The sequence below is a fragment of the Octodon degus genome, unplaced genomic scaffold (assembly GCF_000260255.1).
Source record: "Octodon degus isolate 3935 unplaced genomic scaffold, OctDeg1.0 scaffold00027, whole genome shotgun sequence".
Taxonomy (NCBI): Eukaryota; Metazoa; Chordata; class Mammalia; order Rodentia; family Octodontidae; genus Octodon; species Octodon degus.
In genome coordinates, this window is record NW_004524603.1 from 15,401,776 (window position 1) to 15,413,488 (window position 11,713).

At 54.8% G+C, this 11,713-nt stretch overlaps 1 protein-coding gene across 1 annotated transcript in view; it reads left to right on the forward strand.

Moving 5' to 3' along the window:
* Dennd2a (DENN domain containing 2A) overlaps window positions 1-11,713 on the forward strand; it is an 83,477-nt gene continuing 71,764 nt past the window's right edge. The window contains exon 1 of the mRNA XM_023712760.1: window positions 1-61. The gene's annotated coding sequence lies outside the window, so the exon portion shown is untranslated. The remainder of the gene's footprint in view (window positions 62-11,713) is intronic.

An 11,713-nucleotide genomic window follows, 5' to 3' on the forward strand; every position in this document is an offset into this window, starting at 1 on the left:
GGCGCCCGGGGGCTCGCCGCCCGCCGGCCCCGAGGTGCTCCCAGGAGCCGCCCGCGCGGAGGTGAGTCCGGGTCCGCGTCCGGGCCCCGGGGCAGGGTGGGGACCTGGACCGGGCGCGGTCGCAGCCTTCGGGATGGGGGTCCCAGGGCCCAGCCTGGAAGTCCAGTCCCGCGCCTCGGAGACTCGCGGTCGCGGGGCCCCGGAGAGCCAGAAGGAGCGCGCGGGAACTAGCAGCTGGCCCCCCACCCCTTCCCCGCGACCGCAAGTTCTCAGATTTTGGAGTTGGAAGGTAGAGAGGAGGGGATCTTAGTCCTCACTTTTCTCCCTGGAGAGAGTGGGGAGCTGAAGGATCCCAGGGGCGCGTCGCTCGCACCGCGCAGGGTGTGAGTGTGTTCCGAGCGGAACCACGCCGGGGCCCGGGCCTGGGGCCGCAAGTCGGGAAGCCAGCAGAGCCCCCTCCTGGGCCAAGATGGAGAAGGGAGCGCGGAGACCCCGCCTCGCCCCGCTGGGCGCGGACTGCTGCTTGTGCAACACGGAGCTGCCGACGGCCCGGGCTGCCGTGCGCGCTCTGCCCACCGCGGTTCCCGGGAAGAGGATCCGCGCCCGCGCGAGCGGCCCTGCGGGGAGGGCTGCAGCCCCGGGCCGCGGCTTGGGTGGGGGACCCGGGAGGAAGGCGGGGCCCGGCCGGGCCAGCAGGGCTCCGCGCGGAGAGGGCAAGCTGGAGGGCCGGGAGACCTGAGCTCCGGCTCTACCCGACTGCGGAGACAGACGAGTCGCGGCCTCGCCTCCTTTCAGGAACGCGCAACCTGGCCTGCCTGCAAGTGGGGAGCAAGGGACTAGGCGGTCGGGGTAGGGGGGACGGGCTTGGGCCGAGCCTGGGAAACAAAGCGGGAACGGCTGCTTCCTGCGGAGGGGACAGCACAGGCAGAGTCATCAAGCAAGCGGGGACGACCAGGGTGGAGGGCGTGCATGTGTGTGTGTGTGTGTGTGTGTGTGTGCGTGCGTGTGTGGGCGCGCGTACAAGGAAGGCGCTGAGAGTAAGAGTTCCCCAAGTCAGAAGCGACAGAAAGATCAGAAGTCCATCTTCATTCGGGGCTCAGTGGTGCAGGCCTGTGGTGCCTGCTGTAGGGAGGCTGAGGCAGGCAGGGGTACGTTTGAGGCCAGCTTGGGCACCACAGTGAGTTCAAGGCTAGCCTGGACTAGTGAAGAGACCTTGTCTCAGAACAAACAAACAGGAAAGACAGAAGGGTTCCAGAAGTCAGGAGGTAGGTGCTGGCGTCTGGTTTGGGATCAGGGTGAGGAAATTTGTTTTTTTTTTTTTTTTTTTAATTATTTATTTATTTGTTTATTTATTTTTGAGTGTGGCTAGCTCAGCCCACCAGGGGGCAGGGCTGGCTGGCATGTGGTGCTGGGGGATTGAACCGTGGTCCCTGTGCTTTGCTAAGCTTGTTCTAAGTAGGTGCTTTAGACCACTGAGCCATCTCACCAGCCCCAGGGTGAGGAAATTTGGACTAAAACTTCAAACTCAAAAGCTCTGGATAAAAAGCAGAGCAAAGGCAGTAGAGGATTTAAAGGCTGAACTGAGCAGATTACATCGCTAGGACGGTGAATTTGGCTCTAAGATTTCTGGCAGTTTAGGAACAAAAATATTCTGGATTGTAGAGTTTTGGATTGGGGACAACAGAAAGCATACGGATTAATTTTCAGAATAGAATTTTTCCAGGAATTGAACTCAGCTGGGAGTTTATCCGGGAACTTTATGTAAAGACTGGATAGAGACATAGAAAAAAATGTCTTCGTTGTATAAACAAAACAAACATGTAGATAAGACCAAAAAATCTTCATTGTAGTACAGTGTTAGAAGGGTGGGAGTGTCGCTCAGGATGTGGGTGTGTGGCATTAGGCCACAGGGCCTCGGGGTCCTGTAGTGTGGAGACTGGTCCCACACATGGCAAGAAGTGACATCATCTACTTCCCTGGGTGCAGAAGGCAGAGTGTCCAGCGGGGAGGTTGAGGCAGGAGGATCCTGAGTTTGAGGCCAGTCTGTGCTTCTTAATTCGTTCAAGGAGAGCCTGAGTTACATAGTGAAACCCCAAGAGAGGATCCGAAACTTCCCCGGAAAAGAATAGAAGGCTAAGCATCCAGAATTCCAGCCTGGCCACGCAAGGAGGCACAGGGCACTTGGCCTGCGGGTGGCTGGGCAGAGCTGCTGGGCTGCATGAGGGGCCGGGTGCAGTGTGTCGGGAGAGCCGCTGCCCAGAGACCCTGAGGAGACACCAGAGAGCAGGGGCGGCCTTCCGCTGCGTTCAGACAGGTCAATCCACTTCCTGTGCTGTTCTGACCTTTCTGCACACGGTCAGGCCCGGCCCATGCAGTGCAGTAGGTTGGGGAGGCCAGAGACCCCGCCGAGGGAGGCTGGTGGTGGGGATGTGGGGCAAGGGACAGCAGGCCTTCCCGGGCTTCTGTGGATTCTTGGCCATGCCTTGCTGAGGATGGCCTCCAAACCCTACACTGTCCCGGCCTGCACAGTGTTCTTTTGTGGTTTTGAGGCACGGTCCTGCTCCATAGCCCAGGCTGGCCTTGAGCTCACCTTGATCTAACATGAAGTAGGTGTGGCATTCTGCTCCCTGTACCATTTTTTTTTTTTTTTTTCTTTTTTGGTGGTTCTGGTAGATGAACCAGGTACTCAGGCTAGGCAAGTACCCATGAAATTTCTTTTTGTTTTTTTGAGAAGGGTTCTCTGTAGTTAAGACTGCCTTTAAACTTACTATTAGCCCAGGCTGGCCTCAGACTCCCAGAGATCCTCCTGCCTCAGCTTCCTCCTCAGTGCTGGGATTATAGGTGTATACCACCATGCCTGGTCCCCTCAAATTTCTTAACACTTCTATTTGCACATTGGAATGTATGTTTAAATGTCAGGAAGGGGCATTTTTAAAATAACTGATACCTGAGCCTTACTCTTGACCAATTAAAGTAAAACCCTTGAGAATGTGCCTTGCGCCTTAGTATTTTTTACTGTAAGTTTTACTTATTTGTAATTTTCACAGTTTTTCTTTGTAAGTGCTTATGGTACTTGGCTGCTTGCGCTGTCACTCACCTATAATCCCAGCACTCTGGCAGGCTGAGGCAGGAGGATTCCAAGATGAAGACCAGCCTGGGAAATTCATATGGATTTTAGCACTCCCCACCTCCCCACCTCAAGTCTCCACCCCTGCACGGGCTGCTTGGATGAGGGCAGAGGGCTTGTCACAGACAGGGTCACAGATGGGGTGGGACCTCTGTGGCAGGGATTGCTGGGCCGCTTCCCATATGAAGTCACCAGGAATGTCCCCCCTCAGCCCTGTGTCCCACAGTCTGTGCTCCAGGTCCCCTGTGTATCCTGTGCAGTCCCTGCTGGGCACCATGGGCAAGGATTCTGTCTCCAGCAGTGGCTCTAGGGACCTGGCTGCCCTGTTCCCTCCTTCCACTCAGAGCCTGCTGGCCTCGGTGGTCCCTAGGCCACCCCAGCTGGAAGACTGCAAGGCCACTGCATCCCCTTTCATATCAGGAGGCTGGGGACAAACTGAGCCATCTGCAATGGGGTGGTCTCATAGATGCCACTGTGTCACGAAGTTGGAGTCACACTGTCTGTATGTTGGTGTTAAAGTCAGGCTCTGTGGCCGGGGAGATGGCTCAGTGGAATAAGTGCTTCCCTGGCAAGCGCAAGGGCCTGAGTTCAATCCCAGGTACCACAAAAAAAAAAAAAAAAAAAAAGTCAAGCTCTGATCTGGACAGAAATTTAACCTGGCAGCGCTCAGTGTACCTTGAAGTCAGGCCTTTTACCAGCTGGGCCAGGACTGTGGCTTTGTCCTTGAGTCCCCTCTGACGCCTCATTTGTCGTTGGCTTGCAACCCTGGGGACTAAAGGGAAATGAGCCCCAGACCCCCTTTTCTAACCAGCCAACGGTAGGAACAAAGTGAAGGGGTTCCCCCCCCCATCTCCAAGGGTCCACATGCCTCAGTCTCCTGTGTAGCTGGGAGGAGCACAAGGCCAGCCAGGACACCCATAAAAATGAGTCGTTAATTGGTGTAAACGGGCTGAACCTGGCCATTCTGTGGGCCCCACCTGTGGCCGCATAGGCAGCTGAGTATTGGCCACAGCCGTCCATCCCTGTGAGCAGGTGTGTCCAGGGAGGCACTTGGCACTGTCCCTCTGCCTTCCTTAGGTCCCAGTGGGTCTGGGGAGTGGACAGGGGAGGCAGGTAGGCTGCGGTCTGGCATGTGAGCCTCAGTCTCTCAGGAGTGAGGACTGCCAGGTATGGTGGTACACATCTAATCCCGGCCCCAGGAGGCTGAGGCAGGAGAATCACAAGTTCTAGGCCAACCTGAACTACTTAGTGAAACCCTGTGTCAGAATTTTTTTTTTTTTTTTAAAGAACTGAATACTGCTGGGGCTGGTGAGATGGCTCAGTGGTCTAAAGCACCTACTTAGAACAAGCTTAGCAAAGCACAGGGACCGCAGTTCAATCCCCCAGCACCACATGCCAGCCAGCCCCGCCCTCTGGTGGGCTGAGCTGGCGACACACACACACACACACACACAAATTTTTATTTATTTATTTATTTCTGTGTGTGTGTGTGTGTGTGTGTGCGTGGCCAGCTCAGCCCACCAGGGGGCTGGGCTGGCTGGCATGTGGTGCTGGGGGATTGAACTGCAGTCCCTGTGCTTTGCTAAGCTTGTTCTAAGTAGGTGCTTTAGACCACTGAGCCATCTCACCAGCCCCCACACACATACAAATTTAAAAAAAAAAGAACTGAATACTACTGTCTTTGTCCCTCCCTGCAAACAGAAGGATGTGAGCAGGCCATTTCTGTCACTTATCTGTGCTTCTCCCATGGCTGGGAAATACAGACCGCCCTCAGCAGATGGCCACACAAAAGTCACTAGCACAGCTGACCTTGCTCGGCCAGGGAGCAGGACACTGGGCGGAAGCAGGACGCTGGGTCTGGTTCCCACAGGGGCAGCCTGAGACAGCGCCTGCGCCTCCGGGGGCAGGGGAAGAAGAGTCCTGGCCACCTCGGTCACCAACAGGCACTTCCTGTCCCCAGGCTCTGGGTGTCTTTTGCCAGAGAGCATCTCAGGCTCTCTGGGGACCTGGAGGAGTCCTCACCTACTCTGTAGGTGAGGTGTGCAGGTTCAGAATGACACATGTGGCCATTGACCCGCAGGGTCATCTTGGCATCTTGCGGCGAATGTCATCTTCTCCATCTGGTCTGTTTCATCGTCTGTGTTTGTGACACTCTGCAAATATAAACAGGCTCCCAGGACATCAAAAGGGGACTCGTGCCCTCTTTGTACCCCTCGCTGGGTGGGAAGAGGTTGGAGGAGAGAGCTGCTGCTGCTGCCTCTGTGTGTGTGTGTGTGTGTGTGTGTGTGCGCGTCAGACAGCCTCACTGTGTAGCCCAGGCTGGGGTCCAATGCATGGTGATCCTCCTGCCTCAGCCTCCAGAGTATTGGGATGACAGGTGCCAGCCATCACACCTGGCTCATTATTACACGCTTTGAAAGTGGCGTTTTCACCTTAGACACGACACTGCTCTGGTTGTCTTATCTTCTGGCAAAGAGATCGGCTCTAGTTCTTTCCTTCTCACTCAAGGAATATTTTTGCCTCTTTCCTAGTGGGCCACAATCCATGCTGGGCTTAGCAGGGAACTAAAAGAAGTCCAGAAGCCAGGCAGGTGTCTCACGTCCGCAGTCGCAGGTACTTGGGAGCTGAGGCAGGAGGACTGCTTGAGCCCGGGAGCGCAGGGCCAGCCTGGGAACACAGCAGGACCCTGCTTGTTAGAGCGCTTTCTGTTGCTGTGACAAAATACATAGGAAGGTCACCGTTGAGGGGGAGCGGGTTATTTCTGGTTCTGGGGTTCAGAAGATCCAGGCTATGGGCAGCTGGTGCCAAGCTGTCCTTCCTGGCAAGGGAGGGCTACTCGCCTCTACCACATGGCGTCTAGGAAGCAAGGAGGAGGGAAGCTGTCCCAGCAGGACAAGATACACGCTTTACCACCACCCCTCCGATGACCATCCCCAAAGCCCAGCAGCTGGCCACTGAGCGTTCAGCAGGACGAGTCTTTGCAGGGCAGCCTGGGTCCCAGTCCATCTCTTAAAAACCAGAAGTCCAGGGATGGCCATGGTGGCGTACACCTGTGATCCCAGCACTCAGAGGCTGAGGCAGGAACATCTCCAAGAGCTTGAGGCTACGCTGGCCTACACAAATGCTCTCTCAAAAAAACAAACAAAAGCCAAAGCCAGGCTCCTGTTCTGCCACCACCTTCAGAGGGCTCAGATAAGGACACCTAGACCAAGGCGAGAGATCAGCCTCAGCGCTAGATTCACACTTGACCTTCTCTTCCCTTCTGTGCTCCTCCCAGCCCTCAGCTCCCATCCTTGGGCTGCTGGCCTCACCTGCCCTGAGGGACCCTGCAGCCTCCACCTGCGTGAGAGGAAACGGAGCCACTCTGTGCCTTCTTGATTCCTCTCTGCTCTCTGCCCATCAGGACACCGGAGACTAGGCCGGCACAGAGCTCCCCTCCCTCGCTGCCCAGGCCCCAGTCCTCTAACCCTCGGACATTTACACAGCTGATGAAAAGACTGGGCGTGGTTGTGCACACCCATAATCCTTGCACTGGGGAGGCTGAGGCAGGAGGATCGCTGTGTGTTGGAGGCCAGCCTGGGCTACATAGTGAATTCAAGGCCAGGCTGAAGTGTATTCTCTCACAAAACAAAAATAAAAAGCCCGGGGATAATCTATGCAGGCCCTCTCCCTGCACTTGGGCAGCAGAGACTGACCCTCCTTTCACTGGGGACTGGGGACTTCCCTGGCCCTCCTCCATCCTCCTGTCTGGGTTCCTCCCTCCCTTTGCCTGCCCAGCCCCGATGAACAGGAACAGCGATGTACAGGAACAGCATGCACTTTTCTCATCCTCCTCTTTCCACCTGGCCTCACACCTTCCCTTTCCCAGCTACTGGAACCCAGCAGTCCCCATTGACTGTTTGCTGCTGCTCTAACAATGAAAAGAAAAGAAACAAAAAAAAAAAAGAAGGTGATTTTAGTTTCTGGTTCTCGGGCCACATCTTTTTGTACTGGGGATCAAACCCAGGACCTTGCACTTGCCAGACAGGCACTTATGCTGCTGAGCTATATCCCCAGCCCTCACCTTCCTTTCATTGTTAGAGCTCAAACTCATAGTGATCCTCCTGTTTTCAACCTCCCCTGTGCTGGGATTACAGGTGTGTACCACCACGCCTGGACTTAGTCCATAGCTCAGCGCACCCTGGGGTGGGGCCCGGGCCTGGGCCTTTGTGCCATGTGGTGCCAGGGATTGAACCCTGGCCCCAGTGCTTGCCTAAGCAGGTGCTTAGTCTGCTGAGCTATTTCACTGGCCCTTATGCCTGCAAGTTGGTTGTGTCTTTTATCTCTAGTTTGGAGGGCAGAGACCTTTCCTTACATTGGCATGTTTCCAGCAGATACTGTGTTTGGCTTGTAGATTAATTTTATTTCCACACTGGGAATTGAAGCAAGGGCCTTTTGCATGCGCTTAACCATTTGAACTGTATCCTCACCCCCTTTTTAACTTTTATTTTGAAACACAGTCTTGCTGAGTTGTTTCAGGCCAGCCTTCAAGATGAAATTCTCCTGCTTCAGCCTTCTGGGTAGCTGGGATCCTTGGTTTGATTATTTTCAAATGCACCGGAGCTGACCTAGTAAACAAACAGAGTGAGGAGGAGGAGGGCCTGTGAGTGACCCTGGGGTGGCGCCCCCCCCAAGCCTTGTGATCTGTGGGGCCGGAAGCTGGTGCTGTCCTGGGAGCCCCCTCCTGCTGCAGAGGGAAGGAGTCGGCTTGCCTAAAAGTTCACATTTAAGCCTAGCTTTTGCAGTGCACTCTGGGAGCAGTCACGTGTTTGAGAATTTGTTCTTCCAGTGCTGGGGCTGGAACCCATGGCTGAGTGCACTTGGGCCAAGGGCCCGGCGGTGGGGCTACTTCCTCCACCCTTCTTTTGCTTGGCCCTTCCTGCTTAGAGCTTTACCACAGTTGATCGTGGCCGGGTGAGTGGCCCAGCACCCAGAGTGACTATGACTAACACCAAGTCTCAGGAGACTCCTCCTTGGCAGCCCGGGGCTTCCTGAGCCCTGTTCATGCCTGAGCCCTGTGCCAAGCCCTTGTCAGGTGCAGCCTGGTGTCATCCTTTTCCTGGCGTCGCCCTTCCCCGCCGTGCTTCGGAGCTGCGACCTCCTGTGAGGGCTGACAACAGTGGCGTCCGCAGGGCCGGGGGCGCTGGGACTGGAGCTCCTGCTGGCGGCACATGCTCTGTGCTCCCCGTGGTCTTGCATCCTTTTTCCTGTTGCCCAGCTCTGCAGTGGGGACACGGCACTCCGAGCTTGCTGGCTGAAGGTGCTGGCTGGAATTCAGGCCTGCAGACGTTGCTCTGCCCCATGGGTAGAAAGAAGGAGCAGAAGCCCACAGGGAGAGGGTCCAGCCCTACGGCCACCATCCCCAGCCCCCGGTGCCCAGAGGCCGGCACAGGTCACTCGCACTGGCCCTGCCTCCCTCCTCAACTGTACCATTCAATGAGGCTAGGTTCATGGGAACCCCAGGAAAGCCTGCAAGGGGAAAACTGATCACAAAAGGCAGCGTGATAACAGTGTCTGAGGCCATGTGGCGGTGCAGGCTGGGCATCCCTGAAGGATGCACGGATGCTGGCTGCCTGCAGTGAAATCAGGTCTTCACAATTCACCGAGTCCCTCCTGGGAATCCAGGAGTCAGGACTGTGCTCCAGCCATTGGGCTGGGTTTAGGCTTCTGGACTCCTGAATCTGGTGACCTGGATTCATTCAACATCTACATAGCTGCAGGGAATATTAAGCATTTGCTTGTGTAAATGGGGCCCTGGCAGGGCGAGTATGATAATGCCATGTCACAGGTGAAGTGTTTTGAAGCCAGGTGTGGTGGTGCACTGCTATAATCCCAGCACTTGGGAGGCTGAGGCAGGAGGATCACTAGGAGGAGTTTGAGGCCAGCCTGTCTGCACAGGGAGACCCTGTCTCAAAAAAACAAAGCAAGGGGGCCAGGGAGACTGCTCAGTAGAATGAGTGCTTGCCTGGCAAGCTCAAGGGCCTGAGTTCAATCCCTGGTTCTGCAAAAACAAAACAAAACCATCTTGCCTACCAAATAGTAAATACTCAAGATAGCTATTCATTCATTGTCACTGCTTAATTTGAGATGATGAGACATAAATATGTGGAATCTTTAGATGATGAGTGTACCTGAGTTACTGATTGCTGTAGAAATGCAGAGGAGGGGACCGGGGAGATAGCTCGGTAGAATGCTTGCCTGGCAAGCGCAAGTTCCTGAGTTCAATCCCTGGTACCGCCAAAAAAGAAAAGAGAGAAAGAAATTCAGAGAAGGGAGAAGGACCCAGAAGGACCCTCAGCTCTGGGTGTAGGCTTTATGGAAAAGCTGGGGTTCAAGCTGGATTTCGGGAATAGCATGGAAGAGGGTTCCAACTGACAAGCGTGTGCACAGAAGCTGGGGGCACCTGAGTCCACCGAAGGCCCGGAGTCACTGCTTGGAGGAGGTTCCCATGCTGTGAGAGGCACTCGAGGGTTCCTGCGGGTGCCGGTCTGTGAAGGCTGAGTGTGACTAACGGCCCTGCTCAGCCTGCACTGGGGAGGTCTGCGTTCCCCCATGCACTGACTGCCTCGTCCAGCCTCTTCCTGTCTCTTTGGGTGGTGGTCCCCTCACCCACAATTCTATCTCAATTTCTCACTAGTTCAGACCCTGCCATCACTAGGGCTCCTTTCTTTCCTAGAGCAGGACAGATAGAAGCTGGGGACAATACCTACTTAGCTAATTTATCTATTTATAAGCAAAGAGTAGTGGCCATTGTCTATAATCCTAGCTAGCTACTCAGGAGGCTGGAGCAGGAGGATCAAAAATTCAAGGCTGAAGGCCGGGCTTGGTGGTGCATACCTCTGATTCCAGCACTCAGGAGGACTGCTTTGAGTTAGAGGCCAGCCTGGGCTACCAAGTGAGTTTAAGACCAGCCTAAATTCATAGCAAGACTGTCTCATCCACCCCCTGAAAAAAAAAAAAAAAAAAAAAAAAAATTCAAGGCTAGCACTGTGTTGGTACACACCTGCCATCCCAGAATTCTGGAGGCTGAGGCTGGAGGAGCGCTGAGTTTGAGGCCAGCCTGGGCTACGTAGCTCAAGTCCAGTCTCAACTACATAATGGGGCCATTTCTAAAAAAAAAAGTTGCAGGTTACTCTGCAACTCAGTGAGACTTTCTCAAGGCTGCGGTGTAACTCACTGGTACAGCACTTGTGGAGCATTTGCGAGGCCCAGCATTTGCTCCCCAGTACTGTCCCCCAAAATAAAATAAATGAAATTAAAAGAAGGGAGCATGCCAGCCCTGCCCCCGTGGCGCACTGAGATGGCAATTGAGACTGGGCGTGGTGGTGCACACATGTAATCCCAGCTCTTGGGAGGCTGTAAATGGGCGGATCACTACGAGTCCCTAGTAGTAAGACCCTGAACACCCTGTAGACTTCCCTAAAAAAAAAGAGTGGGGGGTGGAGTAGGTGAGAGAGGAAAGGAAAGGTAAAGGCAGAAAGGAGAAGCACTGAATTGGAGCCTATGGTTGATTTCACTGGGCCATGGTGGGGCAGATCTTTTGCTTTTTGGCAGTACTGAACCTGAACTCAGGGCGTCATGCACGCTGGGCAAGGATTCTTCCCAGGGGTACATCCCTGGCCTTAGTGTGTGCATATGAATTTTTCATCCTAGTAACAAAGAACATTTCTCACTTCTAAGGCAAAACAAAAAACTAATCCCCGAAACCACTCTGGGGTGTGGAGGCCAGGAAGACAGCAATGGTGTGACAAGGAAGCACGCATGCCCAGTGTGCTGGGGCCTCCAGGCTCAGCTGCATGGGGACATCACTGAGGGGGAGGGGAGCTCGGCTGTGGATGGGGCCACATCCGGGGTTCTGCCCCTGCCAACCATGCAGCTGAGGCCAGGCAAGCCACAGAGCCTGGTCTGGTGTTGTCATTTCCAGCCCTGGCTTCCTGCCTGTCACCTTCCTGTGTCATGTTTAGGATCATCTCCATGGCAGAGGGCTTTCCAGCTTCACTGTATACCTTCTTTGTGTGTTTTTCTTTTTTAGTCTTTCCTCTTTGAATTTCCGCCCTAAAGCGGCAGCACTAAGGAGTGCTGCCCTTTGCCTGCCGGGTTCCCAGTGCCCCTCAGAGTCATGGGACAGAGCTGCTGGGGCCAGGAGGAGGATACGACAGCTGGGTTGTTCCCTACAGTGTCCCCAGAGAAGGGACGCAGCATTTCCTGGAGCCAGGCGACTCCCATAAATAGAGGGATGGGAAAGGCTTCAGGCATCCCTTTCCTTCTGTCGACTCAGCCTTCTGCTGGTCTGACGACTGACTGTGTGCCCTCTTGGAGGTGGCTTTCGTTCCTGTGCCCCTGCCTGTGGGAGGTGGGGACGTGGATCTGTTTTCTCATATACTGTAGTCCCAAGCAAGAACGGAAGAAGGCACACGTGGCTTTCATTTGTTCATTTACCCGCAGGAACTTTTTAGTTCAACATAAACCAGAGGTTTTTTAGTATTGGAAATTGAACCCAGGGTCCTCACACTGAGCCCTCTCATGCTCCCCTCCCTTCCTCCCCCC